Source organism: Protopterus annectens, chromosome 2.part1 (genome assembly GCF_019279795.1).
Source record: "Protopterus annectens isolate FY-2018-M chromosome 2.part1, PAN1.0, whole genome shotgun sequence".
Taxonomy (NCBI): domain Eukaryota; kingdom Metazoa; phylum Chordata; order Ceratodontiformes; family Protopteridae; genus Protopterus; species Protopterus annectens.
This window is the reverse complement of record NC_056729.1, coordinates 144,709,677-144,731,180: the sequence shown is the minus strand read 5'-3', so window position 1 is coordinate 144,731,180 and position 21,504 is coordinate 144,709,677.

Sequence of the window (21,504 nt, the reverse complement as noted above, 5' to 3'; positions counted from 1 at the left end):
AAGCCCAGTGGACCAGGGCAACAAGTAAATTGTATAGCAAGTGAGCATGCATGTGCCAGCTAGCATGGACCTTGATAGACTAACAGGCAGCAGGTAGCGTGAGTTGGCCTATGGAAAACCAAGCTGTTGGTAACTGTCACATGGTAATAATAAATTGGATTTTGTTCATTATTTTGTGGTGGTCATATCCATTCTTATTCTACTACCTTTTTCTCTCTAACTTTGGGAACACGACCTATGGTAATAACTAATTACAAATTGTAAACACTACTTATTTAGTTTCCAGTCACCTTAACATTTATCATTCCATGAAAGGGTACGAAGAAGAAGTAAAGGAGAATCGAAAATGGGAGAACATGACAAGCGCAGGTATACACAGAAGGGAACCATAAAATACAGGTTGGGGGAAGGCAGGTGACATTTTCTGTGGGAGAAGGAATCCAATGCTTGGACAGTGAAGGGGTGATGGGACAAGTGTTAGAGAAATGCAAAATTACGATGGGGAAGGGTAGTCAATAGCAGCAATCAAATGATTGATAAACATTACACATAGTGCTTGATGTGCACACATTAGCATGGAGTGCCATGGGCTGGACAGAGAAGAAAGGAATGTGCAGAAATGGTGATGGAGAAAGTGTGCACAGTTTACAGAGTGTGGGTATACGTACAGCAGGATGTGCATACATATGGATGACAGAAGTCTGGGGTACTGGTAGCATGAGGGCTGCCAATCAGCCCAGAGGGATGTGAGTTGGATCCATCAGATGGCTACGATGTAAGCTGTACTAGATTTGCCAGTGACAGAGGCCACATCTTCCTCAGGGGTTTTGTTGGCAGGGGCCCAATTGTTGAGCACATCTGCAAGGTGTAACAACAGGGACATGGTACCAGCTAACCAATGGGATATTGCCCTGCTGACCAACTTCTACACCATCGGCTACATTGACATTGGACCATAATAGGCAAATGAGTGGGGCTATTTGCCATGGAAAAGTTGAAGCCCATCCGATGTGAGGCAGTCTTAGCTTCCTCATCCACCATAGCCACAGAGAGTGACAGATGTAAGTGGGAAGTGGCTGAATCATCAGTGGTGCATGATATCATCATGACATGCAAGAGAGAAACACAGTGGGGACAACAAATAGACAGGACTCACTATAGAGATAGGCCTCTAACTCAACAAATTCCTTACCAATGGAACAAGTTACCACTACTTGTCAAAAAACTACTTTAACTACCTTTAAGAATAATCTTGATGGTTTGATGATTTGATGAATCGACAGACGTTTACACCATTTTAAGTGTATCTACTTAAACCTACTTATGGATAAGCATGTTGTGGACTTCATAATCACTTGCTTAGTATTGTTCCTATGTTCTTATGTTCCTATGAGTGAAGTACGTGAACATATCCCACAAATGGTGCACTTAATATAGCACAAATGCATAAGTAATATGCAAACTAACCTCACAGCTAGAGGATCAATGGCAATTCCAGATACTTTCTATAAAATTCAAGGATTAATATAACCCCTGCCTACATTTGTTATCAATCCTGGGGATGTCAGTCATCTTGCCCAGTAACTTGGCCAGGTCAAGACAGACATCCATCTTCCTAAATGAACACACACAGGATCCTAACATGAGATCCTTCAGTTAGCTGCCAGTGATATTTTATCCTACGAGATATCCTAGGAGATTACTAGGTTAACAGCCCCAGTGAGCCTTTATAAGTCTAGCCATGCTTTCCAGAAATATTAGCCAGGTTTTATTCCTATAGGATTTTATAGGGGTATATGTATAACTCAGGTACAAGTGGTCGGAACTTGATTTATTTTTCTTTATATAGCACACCAAGCAGTAGCTGTCATTTGGGCACTAGCACTGCCACTCCTTGCCACAAGCACATTGTAAAACAAAATGGTAGCCTGTGTTTGATGCTGGAAATGAGATTTATAAATCTTGATCAGCAAAGCCAAGTGTCACTCCAGAGCACAATGCATATGGACACATATGCACATAGTATGCAGGAGTCCTCTGGCATGCAATATCAGTGTGTACAGTGGAGTGTCATGTCACCTGTATGCTTCACTGAATATAACAATTCACACTCATACCTGGAAGCAGCCCTCATTTGAATAAACCACTATGCAAACTGCTAGATATTTGTGGTTTGATTATATACCCGTCCATTGTAAAATTCAAAGTATGCACCATAGCTCTTGGCTGTCCAGATTTCCATAAAATGTCCAGAGTTTTGATACATATTTTTGGTCTGTTCATCATAAAATGTCTTTTTTGGTAAATCAGTGAGAATGGAATTCACAAAATAATGACAGACATTTCACTTTTGGACCTTATATCCTTCAGAAAATGTGTGGTAATACAAAACCTTTTATTCTTGTAACTTTCTAAGTTTATAAGAGCAATATTTCAAATTTGCTCATAATTTTGGGGCTTTGGTACCCCCCTTATTTTTGGCTTTTGTCAGATTTCTTGTACTGTGGTTGAGAGGTATGCTATGAACAACTTTCTGTCAGAAGAATAGCTTAAAGAAGACACAGCCCTGAGGAGCTAGGCAGTGCTTTGCAGCAATGTAATAAAATACATTTTTCAAATGTGCTGTATTTATTTTAATTTGTTAACCATGGTTTCAATAGATTATTTTTAGACTCAGCCTAATACAGAGAACCAAAATGCAAACAATAATAAAACAATAATTTGCATATTTGACAAACAATAATGATGATTAAGGAAACAACAAATGTCATGAATTGGTCATCTACTGCTGTAAAAACTAAACACGTTATCTAAGTGCTAGTGATGTTTATAAGTATGTTGTTATAATAACATATTTGCATTGTGTACACTACGTTATGTTCAGATAGATTTAATGGAGTTTGGAAGACAGAGAGAGAGTAGTGCAAAGGATAAATGGTGAGAATATATAGAAAGAGATAGGGTTCAGACAAGAGGCGAGTAAAAGAAGTCTGTTAGATACAAAATGTGTAGGATTATGGGGTATTAGTGGAGTATGAAGGGGTAATATGGTGAGGGTAGTTAGGTGGGAATGGAATAGGAGGAGAGAGGAGTCAGAGAAGAATGTCAATTTCTGAAGTGAGAGGAAGTTTATCAGCTGTGCTTGTTTATTTAAGTGTTGAATGCTGAGCTTTGGTAAGGAGTTAGAGGTAAGTGATTTTTTTTTCAATTCTGTTATGTTTTAAGCAAGAATGTGTGGCATCCATAAACAAGAACTGTTTATATGAGATCTGAATTTAGTGACTGGTTCATATTCTTTCAGTTGCTGCTGGAAGGATTACCTTATCTGGAAAGGCATTTATGGATAAACTGAATACTATATAGCAGGGATTAATCTTGGAAATTGAGGATTTAAGAGTTTATACACTGTAATCAGAGGTGCACTGTGAATATGAGTCCTTGTCTTGAAACAGAATGCAGGTACATGTACTAACCTGTGCTATGGTTACCTGGATATAACACATATGTATTGTGTGTAGCTATAGATCCACAGTTTATTTATGGGAAGGCTGCTTATGTTTATTCTCTCTTGTATTTTCCTGCACAAGTATGATATGTGTACATACTGTGGGATTCTGTAATGATCCTATTCATACGTAATCAGCCTCAGAGCCCAATGACCCATTGTCACTTGTGACTGCCAAAAGCCACCTGTCTGTCCTTACAGTTCACTGGTATAGCCCTGTGTTACTGTATGTGGCATCCACTCCAGCTGTATTAATGCACATTTGTGTCTCTGTCACTGGTCTGGGGTATCAGTAACCTAGCTAGGGCAGGATGAAGGGGGGGATGCCAGAGTGCAAAATGCTAAATGGTGCTATCAGCCATCCATGGCTGATCCTAATCACTGTTTATTGCATACCAGCTTTTAAAAGCTGGTATTGCATTTGCAGGCAGATCTGAGCACTGTCGTCATCTTATAACCTCTATGGTTCAAACTGTTGTGAAGATTTAAAAGAAAAAAAATATCTGAGAAAAGGACAGTCAGGAGCCAGGTGCAGAAAATGGACCTTATTGGCTCCTGCACTTCATTTTTTTAACTGATCCTCAGCTGAGAAGGGGAAAAGGTGGGATGCAGAAAATGGATCTGTCTGGACGGTTAACTCCTGCATTTCAGCACCTGCCACCAGATTGTGGACATATATATATATATATATATTTTTGCTTTTCCATTGAATAGCTGGGGCAGCAGGGTGGGACTAGGAAGGTTGGGAGCTACTACAAGGATTAGCCTCAGGCACTACAAAAGCCACCTATGCCTCTGTGGGATATCTTTGTGGTACCTTTATATCCATTATTGTATCATAACTGTGACACCTACTGTATTCCTGTATGTGGCCAAACCTGTATTAATGGCAATGCACCTGTTAAGCTCAGAGGCTGTTAGATTCCAGGATTATACCTAGATTAAGTATTTCTCACAGTTCCTTCCACAGTTTTATTTATTTTTTAGCAGTTGTATTTCTGTACATATGTTGTGTTCTGCTAATTGGGTATACCCTGACTTAGCAGTGAAAATGTTTCCAAACTCTTTAGCCACTGGTCTGATTACACCCTGGCTTTGCAGTGAATGTGTCTCCAATTTCTTATACCACTGCTCTGGATACGCAATGAATTTGCAATTAATGTGTCCCTAAACTCATACAGCTCTGCTCTGGTTTCTTGAACTAGTGTAAGGGATATTTGCTGGGAATGTGCTACCTCACCTAATGAGATATCAGACTGAGCTACATTGAAAACATATAGCACCAGATCCTTCTCCCATTCATCTTGTAAACTACTGCATATATTACATGCTAGAATCTCTATGCCATGATAAGACTTCATCAAATTAACATAGTAAAGTTTGCTTTTCTGACACCTGCCTGACAATTCCACCACATAATTATCCTTACTTATTTTCCCTACAGCAGGGAGTAGTCTCTCCAATGCTGTGCTTACAGATTATTCAAGCATTGTGAACAGGAACAGTACTATTACTTTTTGTCAAGGTTTTGTCATTTCCCTGCCATGTCATATCAGAATGTTTGCTGTTCCTGTGCTTGCGCTATAAGATCCTGAGCCAGTCACATGAGGTCCTTATCCTTGGCCATTCCATCTTCCTCATCAGAAATTAAATCCACAGCCCCTTCCTCATCCTATGACCAAAATGTAGCTCAAATGTTGAGGTGTGTAGATTTTTTAGACACTTCTCTGTATACACAATAGAGATGTGGCAAGGCATTATTTCATTTATATTTAAACTGTCCGCCAAATGTCCAAAGCATTATTTAAAGAATACAATCACATTTTCTCCAGCAAACCAACGCAAAGTCATCCCTTCTGCCTGAAAGTATTTCCTGAAAACCCTGTTTTGATGATTATTTGTAAAAAAAATGCTACCCTTCTACCTCAGCAGAAGGTAACGTCATTGCTAAAGGATACGTAGTGGTATAGTCTACCACAAAAATATATTTCTTACCTGTGATGCCTGGTGTAAAAGAAAGCCCATAACATCTTTGGTTACACTTCAAAATAACCCCTTTGTAACATGCAGCATCACCAAATCTTCCTTTATCTTTGTCTATTGCCCTGCCAAACACTGCCCACATTTTGCAGCTCCCTCTTACATTTTCTTCAGTGCCTGGAAAATAAATTTTTCATGATCTTCATAAATGTGCTTTATTTGAAAACTGAGAAAAAGTATATGACCGGCTATGTCCAGAAGTGTTCTTTGGTAGGCCTTTGGAACTACCAGCTGCTTTATTCCCTTATTTTAAACCCTTCCAGGAGGTCATTTTTATACAATAACTTATTGTCCACATGTAGAGAAAATGAGAAGCCTCTTTTGCTTCTGTCCTCAGATGCTACGAAATGGGATCTGAGAGCTATGTACGTCTCAACACTATATTTGCGATCCTTTTTGGTTCCCTTTCTAAACAAAGTCTAGCTTGAATTGATAAATGTGTCCTGGATTTCTAACCTTCCCTCTAAGTGGCCCCAGCATAGTTTTCAGAGTAGAGTTAAACTTTTTCAGCAAACCATTTATCTGAGAATGGGAAGGGTTGTTTCTAACTGCTTTAATTCACAGTACTTCCACAAACAGGTCATCAGGTCTCACACAAAGTTAGCCTCTCTGTCTGACAGTATATCATGGGAATATTTACCATGCTGAATATTTGCAACAAGGCATTTGTTACCTTTTCTACCTTGACAGACAATAACAATATTGCTGTTCCAGTTAAGCAATGCTGTCTGCAACCTCTTCTACTGAAATGGCCTCTTCCAGAGGACTGTAGTACCTTTTGACAGATATGGCATAGCTTTAGGCTTATTGCTACTACCTAACACCTTTTTCTGAAGTGGACATATCACTGGCCTTGCATGGAGGCATGGGAACTGGCTGGGTCTTCTACCTGTTGCCTTCCCCACATGACAACTATCATACCTGGCTGCATATAACTGCAACATACTGTACATAATGTAGAGCATTATGAAAACTATTTCATTTTGAATATCTGTTGAGATATAATCAGTCACTGCAAACAAACTGACTCCTTGCCTCCCCTTCCAAGTCCAAATAAGCCTTAGCCAATGCCAGATGAAAATGTGCCCATTCCATTTCTAACTGAGTAGATAGCCTAGACAAGTAACGCTTCATCTGTCAACCTCAAGCTTAAAAATATCTATGTCTGAGCCACTATCCTCTTAGCAATGGCTTCTCTATCTCCTACTAGTATAGAGCGCAGGCCCCTGCAATTATTTAAATCACATGAAGTTTCAACCCAGTTCACCACTACTATGACTCTGACTCTGTTAGCTGTCTTATTTGTTTTTTTGTGTTCTACCCTATCAGTATGCACATTTGTATCATTCATGTCCCATTTGGTTACACTGAAACATTTTATTGCAAGATATTGGCATATACTTGAGTCAAAGCTTTCCCCTATTTGCCTTTGGAACTTGCTCAGAATATTTATGCTACCTACCGTGGGTTATCTTATATCTGTGTTTAATGGTGACTATACCTTTATGTACAATTGTGCCTTGCTAGCTTGGTAGCAGTCAGCCTATTTGCCTATTTAGTTATTAGAGTCACACTCCCCATCTGCTAACCAGATTCTGATACCCTCATGCAAAACTTTGAGTACTTGCTCCATTATCTTAAAGTCAGTAAACATTTCAAAATAATAACCCAATATCCACTTACCCATTCTAGGAAAGGGAGTGTTTTTTTCTGCAGTGAAATCATTAACAATGTCATCTGTTTTTCTTCCATTTGTTCTTTAAATATTTTCTATTAAGCTTCACTAATAAGTTTAAAATATCAAATAATCATGGTCTAATTTTATAATAAGACACACAATCAAAGACAGCCATTTTGAAAAGCATGCATTGCTTTATCTATGAATAGAGGAGTTAAAAAACTCAAATCAATTTGGTGGAGATATATATACATATATACATATATATATATATATATATATATATATATATATATATATATATATATATATATATAAAACCAAATCCCAATTTGGTTAGCATACTTGCACAAAAGTGCTATTCACCGAAGCAGCACTTTTGCGTAAGTATGCTTGTTGTTCCAGTCGTACTACTGTGCGGTAAGGGAAAAGTCCCTTTTCTCCAATGTAGTGTGACCTCGGAGTGAGAATATTAAAGTGGGGGGTGTGGGGGTGCAGCCCCCCACATTGGGGGTGCAGGGGGGCTTGCCCTCCTGCATTCAAGTAGATTTTGTGTTTTTTTAACATACTTTAACGAAAGCGCTTTTTCAATGAAAGCACTTTCATTAAAGTGTGTTCGGTGGTAATGGATTTGGGCTTTTGAACTTTCGTTAAAATGTTCTAGATCCATATATATATATATATATATATATATATATATATATATATATATGTCTGGAAATGTAAAAATCTTCCTCATCTTTTTCCTGAGAAAAACAATTTAGTACTGACCTTGGTATCCAGGGCTTATTGCCCTTGATGTACATTCAGCAACTCTTTTTTAAGTTTGATCTGCTTTTTTTTCCGGATCTCTGACCAGTTCACATTAATTCTTCTTTCATCCTCTACTGTTGGTGTCATTTCCTTTTCATACCAGGCTGTTGAGTTCCATTAGAAGCTTTGACCACCAATTTCCAACTATAACTTTGTCATTTCACTCTGCATTTTAATGTCATTTAGAACTGGATTGAATTGTAGCTCTGCATCGTATGCAGCACAGTGCCTAATAGGCTGCCTCTAAGATCACTAAACTGCATAGCACCTACGAAGGTTCCATCCTTGGTCACATCAACACATTTGATTCCTTTCAGTTTACATATGTAAGTCAGCTGACACAATGGCATTTTTGTTTCATTTGCTACAGCAGTCATTATAGCTTGTTTCCTAATTACTTTCTCTGAAAATCTGCTGTGTAGAATATATTGTTTTATGTTTATTCGTAGATGCAAAGTGCACACATTGTTTGCACTAAAACTGTTTTGCAGAATATAAAAGTTCAGTCTACAGAATTCCCCTTGGAAACCAATATATGTGTGCGTGCCAAAAAGGAGTGTAAACCACTCTCTGCTACCAATTGTTAAATGATGGTCATGGCTGTGGATTCATGAGACACATTGCTGACCACTCAAAATATTTGATGAAAGAATAGCAAGATGGTTCATGATGAATGGGCACTGCTGTCTCAGGTAATAGCCAACATCTACTGCATCCAAATACACGTTACAAACACAGACCACAGATATGGTCATTTTCTCCGCAGAATTTCCTCCTGTCAAATTGAATGCAGAGCCTTTCTATTCAATCTTCCCAACAGTAATTGGAAATTAATCAAGATTATTTTGTACAAAAATCACACACACACACACACACACACACACACACACACACACACACACACACACACACACACACACACACACACACAAACACACACAGACCCATACACATGCACACACATGCACAATGTTCTTCAGGAGAGGTAAACAATGTCTTTCCTGTATCATCACCTATCCGCTGTCTTTAGAATCATGCTGATACCACTCTGTCACACAATGAATGCAAATACTGCTTACCTCAAAGAAAACCAAACACTAAATATTTGGTACCAATAGGTTGACCATTGTCTCATCGATTTGCGGAAGCCAGCAGTTGGGTAACATTGCATCTAGCAACTGCCCTTAAAAACACACTGATAAATTACTAGCATCAAGCCTTTGAAACTCAATAATAAAGTCCTTTACTTGAAAAATTAAAAGTAAGCAAAGTGCTGTATTAAAAGTAAAATATACTAGAAGGTTTAAGTTTGTACAAAGAAAATATAAAATAACTATGTTTCAATAAATGTATGGCATACAGAAAAACTCTGTCTAGCAGTTAAACTGGGCCTATTTATTACTACAGTAGATACGGAGTTTCTTGGTATTCTATGTACCTCGGACATGTAAGTCCAAACAACAGCTGAATAATGATTGGTTCCAGCTTGAGCTCTGTTTTAGTAATGGAATCTTCTATTGAACACTTCAGAAACAAGGAATTGACTAACTCTTTGAGTCCCTTGTTCTGTATTCCCTGTTTTTACTTCAGTCTCAGTTTTGTTTCACTGCTTCCACAGTTTATGACATGGGCTGGTAGAGGGGCAGGCCTGAGATCAAGAAGCATATAAATGAAGCAATTCATTTCTTAAGTTGAAACTATTGAAGGTATATATGTATTTCAGAAGCCAGATTACCTGTAGTTTCTAATATCTTTAATGCATTTCTATTAGAAACAGTCACATACTTACTACATTTTATTTAATTAATAGATGAAGTTTTACATTCTATATATATAGTATACATTTTATATACTGCAAGATTTAAGACAAGTGCAGTTTTTTGGGAAAATGCATTATCTTAATACAAGTTCTCTACCCCCATGTTAAAGACTGATGGTTATGTATGGCATTATAGTCGTCAAATGAAAAACTACAATAAAAGAAGAATTAAGAAAGGGAATGTGCTGTTGTATATTACAGGTATTCAAAAACTTCCATGAAATTTACTTGAGAAGAATATTTTAATCCATTTTCAAGATGCACAAGCTCATTTCTCATCAGGCAGAACCGAATTTCAAAATTTAATATTAGTACTTCATACTATTTAAAAGAAAAAAAACTGTGGTCTGTTGAGTGTGGCATAAACTTCTGAAGCAGACCTAAGGAAATTGAATCCACTTTCAGGAAATTGCATCCATTTTACTTAGGAAATGGCAGAACATTTATTTAATAACAGAGGAAATAAAGAATAGTATATTAGAAAAGTTCTAATTATGTTTAAAACAAAAAGATCCTTAGCAAGAGTGGTCATCTTGCTTTATTTCGGGGTTTTGCGTAAGTAGAAAAGCCTTTTAACTTCTTGTGGCATGGGATAAGCAGCCGTATAATCAATTAACGTATATTAAATTAAGTGCGCGACTGGATAGAAGCTGTTTAATATGTATGCAGCAACAGATGATAATATCTTGTTTAGTAAAAGACTGCAGATCGATGCTGCTGGAGTGATGTTGATTTATTACAGTTTATCAAAGGTGACAAGTCATTAGTGCTTGTTACTGCATTTGTCAGATGCTAATACATGAGCTTAAAATAATTTCATTTATCTCTATCTTTATGCAATAAATACTGACGGGCATAGCCAAGTGAGCACAAGGATACTAGGACATAGAGATAACCTAAAAAATCTTTATGCCTTATGAGTGTCATTAGGAATCATATGCATTTGTGTCATATATAATGTTTGATATTTAGGGAATGTGCATTTACTGCAAAATGTTAAGTGCTTTGTCAGGGTCGACAGCATACTTAATTTAAAATAGCTTCTCTTTACATAAATAATTGCAGAACAGGACATATCTGCTTAGTGTGCTTTCCAATGATAAGCTTCTGATACGTGACTTTATGTGAATAAGTGTTAACCTGCCTGAAAGGCTGAAAGTTGGAATGCTAACTTAGTGTAATAAATTCCCTGGCAGACTTTATAAAAATGAATACTTCTGCACATCATAGAAAGATAAAGACATGCGCGTGCACACATACAGACATGTACACACACACACACACACACACACACACACACACACACACACACACACACACACACACACACACACACACGCGCAAACACAAAAATATTTCCAGATGTATGTGCTGACAAAAATATATCAGCTTAGACTGACAGTGAGAAACAAATACACCCAGAGCTGATGTGGATGGATTGCTCAGTCTGGTCTAATGTGGTCTAATTTTCTTTTGCAAATCTAAATATATAATATATTCTTTCAAGGTCACCTGATTCATATATTGCTTTGCAGCATTACTTCCTTGCATGAGATAAAACATCCCTGTGTTTATATGGCTGTGGAAGAAAGCCATTATCCAAGAAGTTTAACAAATGCAGACTACTGTGTAAATAAAAAGACTTGAACAAAATATAATTGTCTTAACAGCAATGTGTTGTGAGCTTGTTTAATATCACAAACTTATCATCATCTACCAAACAGTACAGTGTGAATGGCAATGGGGTTACCAGCCTGGTATCTGCCTGACGTATGTAATGTTAGGCCTGCTGAGATGGGAAAATATAACCTGCCCTGCAGTTCCTGAATACTACCACAAAGTTGATTTACTAATAAAAGCATTTCAGGGAATCTGTTCTCAGTATATGAATACTGCCATAGAACAATACCTAATAGAAAGGTATACTTTGATAAGGAATCATATATTTACCAATTCACCGAAAAGGTATCTACTATTGTTGAAAAACTGTCAGCTTATAAACAATTTATATATTAACAAAAAATATTCACACACACACACACACACACACACACACACACACACACACACACAGACACACACACACACACACACACACACACACACACACACACACACACACACACACACACACACACACACACACAAAATGGAGGTGTTCAGCACCCTGGCATGTAGGGATAAAGTTCTGACTACAATTTTTGTCATAAGTGTTTGACAAGCAGCAAGGATTCTTGTGTGACTGATAGGTGACAATGGGCTTATATGGCACACCAGTTCACCCATCCTTTAGGATGGAGATGGATAGAACCAATACATCAGAAACACATACTGGTGGGTTAGTGGTCCCGGTGCAAGTAGCCAGGAAGGTTCCCATTCAAAAACAATGCAAGAATACCTTTGTATTTCCAGTGTATGGCCAGGCAATCCATTTATGCTTTACTAACAAAGTCAGTAAAAGGGATAAATAAGGCATGTCTACAGCTCATGTAGTTAGTTTATTGACCAATAAAGACTTAAAAAAAAAGTAAACATCACGAGTATTCAGAAGTCAAGTAGCTAAAATTCTGTTATATCCTTAAGTGTCATTTGAATATATCCCAGGGACTTCCATTACATGATGTTTAAGGTAATTATTAATGAAGACTCTAGCTTGTCTGGTGTTTCTTGAATTTTTTTTTATCTAATGCCTTTTACAGTTCTCTGGTATGATTATTTCTATTTCAGCAGAAACAGAATGAGACATGGACAATTTTGCCTAGTTTATAAGGCAGGAGGGACTAATAGACAGGCAAGGCAATGTCTATTAACAAAAATGACCTGTATTTTAAGTATATTCACTACATTGACAGTTAAGATTAATTTATGGTAAACTTCCCAGTTTGCCCCCTCCCTTCAGGTCCAGATAATAGATATGTTCAACTGTCACCCGTATTTACTAAAACTGTAGCTAGTGACAGTCAGGGTAATAAGGCTAGAAGTACCCTAATCCATGCGATTCTGGGTCCTCACCAGCAGGTAGCATGACATTATTGTATGAGGTGGCTGAGTCACAGGTGGAGCAAAAAAATGACTGGCTGCATTGGAGAGCCAGTAGTCAGCAGCAGAACTTCAGGAAATGGATTGCAGGTTTGCTTGCCTGGCCAGACCCAGTCATTCGATTATATAGGACATGCCATGGGCCACTGTGATCCATCAGCTGGTGATTGATCACTGCAATGTCCGTGTAGCAGGGCTGTCAGAAAGAATGCTGATGCTTATATCATATCCTATCTCCATTTTGGTTATCCCCACCTATTTGTCACTGTCCATCCCATGTCATCCTAGTGTGCCCCTGTTTTCTTGTACTGAGGAATGTTTGGGTGTATATCATGCACAGTGACATGTCCCCTTCCTACTCTTCTTCTCGTTTCACCCTTCCCCATTTCTCTTATCTTTACATATAGAAAAAAGCTGGACATATTCAAACAAAAAACAGTGTCCTTCCTTTTCCTGTCTGCTACACTTTTCTTTATTCTCAGTCTGTGTTACCTCTGATTTCTACCTTCTGTACTCTCTTCCTTTCTGTGCACTGCTTTTCTTCTCTTTTACGCATCCAGTAGGTGTCTAAGTATGTTGGCACCACAGAACTGCAGTTAAAAATATTCTGCTGCTATAAACTTTATGTGTCACTTTGTATTATTCTGCAGATGGACATATAATAGCACATGCACCATTTCCCCTATATGTTCATGCACCATTGACCCTATATGCACATGCACCATTGCCCCTATATGCACATGCACCATTTGCCCTATATGTACATGCAGCATTGCACCTATATGCACATACACCATTACCCATATATGCCCATGCACCATTTCCTCTATACGTACATGCATCATTTCCCCTATATGCACATGCACCATTGCCTCTATATGCACATGCACCACTGCCACTATATGCTCTGCTTTATTTTAAGATGAAAGAGCCTGTGAATTAATGTTTTCGTTTCTTGCAAGAATTGTACAAAGAGGCACGCTGCCTGTTCATGGATTCTGTTTTGTAGTTTATCTGTGTATTTCACTAAGTGGACATGTTAACTTATGTATTTGCTGTGTTGCTCACTTGGGCACCCCAGAGTACAGCCACTTGCAAGGAAGAACTGCCTGTATCACTTTTCTTGTGTAATTTGCCTATACACTGCCAGTTAGGGCAACAAGCTGTGCAAACATTATACAGGAGTGCTGGTAATATCTGTGAACCTTAGCAAACAAGTATTTAAATCAAAATACACAGATGGCATGTTACATAAAAAATTATAATGGGATCTCTCTTGCATCCACCTTAAAGTCGAACCATGCACCTGTCACTTTTAGGCTTGAACTTAAAAAAATATATACTCGGTGACAAATCTAAGCTTTGAATATTCACAAATTGTAATTACATTGAGTTGGGCAATTGTGATATGAATTCATTATTTTCATAAATTTAAAAGGAACAGCTGAAGTTGTCAATTCATTTTATCACATAATGAATGAATGCATGGCTGGATAAGTTGCAGTAAGTCAGAAATATGCCCGAACACTAAAAAATCATCTTGGAAGGAGCAAAAAAGTTAGCAGGTATGACAACAAGTAACCTTTAACACCCCTCAATACATACTAAACATATATTAAATAAATCAGAAATATCTCTAAATATTGTTACCCATATGCAAGAAAATAAAAAGCAAACATTTCATAAAGACAAAGACAAAAACAAACCTTTAACAAAAGAATGGTGAAAATCATGGATGTGCTATATTGAGAAGAGGCTATGAGATGTTTTAAACCAGACATGTACATATGAAATATACAAAATGCTGCAAAGCCCATTGGTTGTAAAATGCAGTGAAGTTTTATTAAACAAAATCAGAATGCTGGTTTAGTCTTTTCAGATATCATGGAACCAAAATACAGTCTGTCATGCAGGATCCTGTGCAGTCCTAAGGTGCTTCCCTCCGTCTGGTTTCCTTGTAGGAAGTTGCCCAGATTTCTTCTTCTTCTTAGTCTAGCAGTCTTGTATTTATAGGAACAAACAAGAGCCAGCAACAGGTTCCCAAAGGCTTTAATGAAGTAAAATAGTGTCAAAGACACAAACACTCTCCATAACCTCAAACTAGTTTCGGTATAGTACCTTCTTCAGTGAGGATAACAACCATGATAATTCCATAGGACATGCTCCTTATATATACATAAATAATTAATCAACCAATGACCAAATGGTTACCAATTAGTTACAAAATCAGATTTAAAGACATGCTTCACACTGAAACCTAACTGATAAGTAGGAATTCATAAATGCACAAACAGTGCATAAATAATACAATTGAGACAAAAATATAAATGTGAATAACAATAATATAAAGCCAAGAAGTGGTGTTAAATAACTAATAAATATATATATATTATTAATATATATATAAATATATTACAAATGGTCATTCAAACCTGGAGAAAAAAGAGCTCCCAGGTGAATAATCCAGTATTTCTCTTTCATACTTAGGACACTCTGCCAACCAGTCTGGTTGGACCTATTACCCTGTACTTTATCAATGGCACAAAATATAAATTTAGCAGATGGATGCTTAACAGTATGTTGATATAATGCATTACTGATTTTATGAGTCCGAATGTCACTACGATGTTCTCCAATTCTAGTTCGGAGGGACCTTGAGGTTTTACCCACATAAAAAGCTTGACACTGACATATAGCTAAATAAATCACCCAGCATGTTGAACAATTGGCAAATATCATTATAACAAATATCTTACTAGTATTGGCACTAGAAAATTCCTTAGTTTTGTTAATACTTAAACAGGAAGTGCAATGACCACACGGGAAAGTCCCCAACAACTCATCACCAGAAAGGGTAAGTTGTCTGTATGTTGCACCTCCACTGTCCTGATGTTTGTAATGAGAAAATAACGTGCCCAAAGTTTTGCCCCTCCTGTAAGAAATAGAACATTGGTCAGTCAAAATATGACGAAGATGTTCATTAGCCAAAAGTATATTCCAATTATTGTTCAACACACTTCTGATCAATTGATGATTTTTCCCAAATGTGGTAATAAATCTAATGGTATCACCTTTAACAGTATCCCTACTCTGATATTTTAAAAGATCTGATCTAGACTGCTGGTCTGTCCACAACCTGGCACTAGATATGTCCCTCATAGAATAACCTCTATCAAGAAATCTATAATTTAAATCCTTGATGGCATCTTCATGATCCTGAGGAGATGAATTAATACGTTTAAGACGCAGATATTGTGATTTAGGGATGTTGGATGGTGTGTGGGTGCATGCTTGATTAATGAAGTAATGTATTAAATTGTGGATACTTCCTGTGTATTTTAGTGCTTAGGGTATTGTCCTCATTCCGATATACCGTGACATCCAAAAAGTCAATGGTACACTTATGGTATGTTATAGAGAATTCAATACCCCAAACATTGCTGTTCAAATGTTCCACAAATTCCATCAAATAGTCTACATCCGCCACACCATCCAACAATCATCAAGATAACGTCTCCAAATATCCATCTCCTCTAAGTAGATATTATGCAAAGGATCATATATGAAACATTCCTCCAGGTATGCCATAAAGAGGTCAGCATATATGGGGGCAAAAGAAGCCCCCATAGCTGTACCTCTAAGTTGCCAATAGCAATCACCCTGGAAGAAAAAAACATTTTTGTTCAAAACATGCTCTGACAAACATACTAGTAGCGTGTTAAATCCAGGTGGGTATAGATCAGATCTTTGAAGCCAATAGTCTAACGCCTGTAGGCCAGCCCAATGAGGGATACTGTATAAAGGATTTCACGTCTAAAGTACACATTATCCAATCTGGATCTAATTGTGTATCAACCACGATGTTTAAAAATTCCGTGGTATCCTGTATACGAGCTCTGACCATAGGCAATAGTGGCTTAAGATATGATGTTAGAAAAACCGATATAGGTTCTGTAAGGGATCCATGACCAGACACAATAGGTCTCCCAGGAGGAGCACTGAGAGACTTGTGAATTTTGGGTAACAGATAAAGAATCTGCTTTTGTGGATCATCAACTTGAAGATGACTGGCAGTTTTGGATGAAATAATACCTTCTTGTACTGCTTGTTGGATGAATGTGTCAATGTCATGTTTAAACTGGGGTGTGGGATCTATCCTCATGTGCTTATAGCATTGGACATCAGACAACTGTCTTAATCCTTCCTGTACATAATAGTCATTGTTCAGGACGACCACCGCACCCCCCTTATCCGCCTGGATGATGACAATATTGTGATTTTGTCTCAATTCAAACAAAGCTTCCCTCTCTGAAGGTGTGATATTGTCCTGGGCTATATTAATATTAAAATTAGGAAAATGTAGGTCCCTCAAAACAGCTTGTTGGAAAATCCCAACGTTTTTATTCATTGGAGGCTGGAATGTTGATTTTTTAAAAATAAAATCAGTAGATCTTTGAGTGACATGGTTACTCTGATCCTGAAAAAAAATTTTTAAATTCAACTTCCTACAAAATTCAATAACATCAACCGATACTGAATAATGGTCTGAGAAAAAACTTGGGACAAAACCCAATCCTTTATTAAGAACACAATGTTGTTCCTTAGTAAGTATATGATCAGACAAATTTAAGACATTATCAAAAGGTTGAACTATTTGAACTATTTGTTCAGCAATGCCTGAACTAACCCCGTCATAGAGTCTGTATTTGTAAAATTTTCCAGGGATATACAGGATTATGAGAGAGGTCAGCCATTTCAGGTTCAAAGGACTGTTAGATTCAGGGACGCGGGACCAATGGTAAATGTGGGTAAATCAAAGAAAAGACCTAGGTCAATTTTAAAACACCATGATTCTAGTTACACCAGTACCTCAGGAGAGGAGTCATCCTACACTGACAGCGAGGGAGGCACCAGTGTCAGATCCCCTGTAAAAAAGAAAAATCAATCTAAGTTCCCTTTAGACATGTTGGGAAATCCCGAGGGGGGAGGAAGCATAAGAGCAGATACAAATACAGACTCTATGACGGGGTTAGTTCAGGCATTGCTGAACAAATAGTTCAACCTTTTGATAATGTCTTAAATTTGTCTGATCATATACTTACTAAGGAACAACATTGTGTTCTTAATAAAGGATTGGGTTTTGTCCCAAGTTTTTTCTCAGACCACTATTCAGTATCAGTTGATGTTATTGAATTTTGTAGGAAGTTGAATTTAAAAATTTTTTTTCAGGATCAGAGTAACCATGTCACTCAAAGATCTACTGATTTTATTTTTAAAAAATCAACATTCCAGCCTCCAATGAATAAAAACGTTGGGATTTTCCAACAAGCTGTTTTGAGGGACCTACATTTTCCTAATTTTAATATTAATATAGCCCAGGACAATATCACACCTTCAGAGAGGGAAGCTTTGTTTGAATTGAGACAAAATCACAATATTGTCATCATCCAGGCGGATAAGGGGTGGTGGTCGTCCTGAACAATGACTATTATGTACAGGAAGGATTAAGACAGTTGTCTGATGTCCAATGCTATAAGCACATGAGGATAGATCCCACACCCCAGTTTAAACATGACATTGACGCATTCATCCAACAAGCAGTACAAGAAGGTATTATTTCATCCAAAACTGCCAGTCATCTTCAAGTTGATGATCCACAAAGCAGATTCTTTATCTGTTACCCAAAATTCACAAGTCTCTCAGTGCTCCTCCTGGGAGACCTATTGTGTCTGGTCATGGATCCCTTACAGAACCTATATCGGTTTTTCTAACATCATATCTTAAGCCACTATTGCCTATGGTCAGAGTCAGATACAGGATACCACGGAATTTTTAAACATCGTGGTTGATACACAATTAGATCCAGATTGGATAATGTGTACTTTAGACGTGAAATCCCTTTATACGAGTATCCCTCATTGGGCTACAGCGTTAGACTATTGGCTTCAAAGATCTGATCTATACCCACCTGGATTTAACACGCTACTAGTATGTTTGTCAGAGCATGTTTTGAACAAAAATGTTTTTTTCTTCCAGGGTGATTGCTATTGGCAACTTAGAGGTACAGCTATGGGGGCTTCTTTTGCCCCCATATATGCTGACCTCTTTATGGCATACCTGGAGGAATGTTTCATATATGATCCTTTGCATAATATCTACTTAGAGGAGATGGATATTTGGAGACGTTATCTTGATGATTGTTGGATGGTGTGGCGTGCGGATGTAGACTATTTGATGGAATTTGTGGAACATTTGAACAGCAATGTTTGGGGTATTGAATTCTCTATAACATACCATAAGTGTACCATTGACTTTTTGGATGTCACGGTATATCGGAATGAGGACAATACCCTAAGCACTAAAATACACAGGAAGTATCCACAATTTAATACATTACTTCATTCGTCAAGCATGCACCCACGCCACACCATCCGCAACATCCCTAAATCACAATATCTGCGTCTTAAACGTATTAATTCATCTCCTCAGGATCATGAAGATGCCATCAAGGATTTAAATTATAGATTTCTTGATAGAGGTTATTCTATGAGGGACATATCTAGTGCCAGGTTGTGGACAGACCAGCAGTCTAGATCAGATCTTTTAAAATATCAGAGTAGGGATACTGTTAAAGGTGATACCATTAGATTTATTACCACATTTGGGAAAAATCATCAATTGATCAGAAGTGTGTTGAACAATAATTGAATATACTTTTGGCTAATGAACATCTTCGTCATATTTTGACTGACCAATGTTCTATTTCTTACAGGAGGGGCAAAACTTTGGGCACGTTATTTTCTCATTACAAACATCAGGACAGTGGAGGTGCAACATACAGACAACTTACCCTTTCTGGTGATGAGTTGTTGGGGACTTTCCGTGTGGTCATTGCACTTCCTGTTTAAGTATTAACAAAACTAAGGAATTTTCTAGTGCCAATACTAGTAAGATATTTGATATACGATATTTGCCAATTGTTCAACATGCTGGGTGATTTATTTAGCTATATGTCAGTGTCAAGCTTTTATGTGGGTAAAACCTCAAGGTCCCTCGAACTAGAATTGGAGAACATCGTAGTGACATTCGGACTCATAAAATCAGTAATGCATTATATCAACATACTGTTAAGCATCCATCTGCTAAATTTATATTTTGTGCCATTGATAAAGTACAGGTAATAGGTCCAACCAGACTGGTTGGCAGAGTGTCCTAAGTATGAAAGAGAAATACTGGATTATTCACCTGGGAGCTCTTTTTCTCCAGGTTTGAATGACCATTTGTAATATATTTATATATATATTAATAATATATATATATTTATTAGTTATTTAACACCACTTCTTGGCTTTATATTATTGTTATTCACATTTATATTTTTGTCTCAATTGTATTATTTATGCACTGTTTGTGCATTTATGAATTCCTACTTATCAGTTAGGTTTCAGTGTGAAGCATGTCTTTAAATCTGATTTTGTAACTAATTGGTAACCATTTGGTCATTGGTTGATTAATTATTTATGTATATATAAGGAGCATGTCCTATGGAATTATCATGGTTGTTATCCTCACTGAAGAAGGTACTATACCGAAACTAGTTTGAGGTTATGGAGAGTGTTTGTGTCTTTGACACTATTTTACTTCATTAAAGCCTTTGGGAACCTGTTGCTGGCTCTTGTTTGTTCCTGTTCTGCTGTTGGGCCGTGCAAGCTTGAACGTGCGTGGGTTAGTGTGTCACAGTCTTGTATTTATATCAGCTCTTCACCTTGGACTGATATCCTACACTCACTCAGTCATCTGCCATGAGAGATTAAGTTCCTTGAGTAGCATGTCTATAGTACTTTTTATACAGTGCTTACAATAATTGGCTTTAGTGACACATATCCTGTCAGAACTGTCAACACACAGTTTCACAGCATGTAAGTTTGTGTCTTAAAGGAAGAATATTATTTAAATCATATTTTTGAAGTTACAGTTTTAATTATAATACTTATAGAAGCACCTACATTTTCAGCAGCAGTATTTACAATTTATCGTATCAGAAAAACTCATGGTATGAATTAACAGTTACCATGTGTATCAAGAAATGTGTACATTTCTGAGTTGCTTAAAGAACACATTTGTTTACTTGCATTTCTTCACCGGGAAAGTCAAACTAGGTTGGAAGCCCATTTTCAAAACAAACCTGGGGAGAAATACTCCAAAAAAGTAACAATCACAATACAGTATACAGGTAAACGGTTCAGGTGCCTAGGCAGCGAGACATTTCCCTGTGGTACATTTGACTAAGGACACATGGTTGAAGTGACATTCAGCTGCAGAGAAATATGGCTGTTTGCAAATTCCCTGTGGACAAAGAGAAGAATATATTACCATGCTCACAACTTCAATAACCAAATGCACAGGGGGAAAACTATGTCCATGGTCCCCAAGGGAACATGAGACAGCAGACAATATAGCAAGCATCAGCAGTCGGCTGGCCAGAAGGCATGTCAGTGGCAGTAAAAATGCAGTGCACAATGGGCAGTGCCTTTATAATTGGAGTGTGCAGACCAATACCCCCTTCACAGTGTCCAGGGAACATTACCTAAAACACATACTGGAGCATAC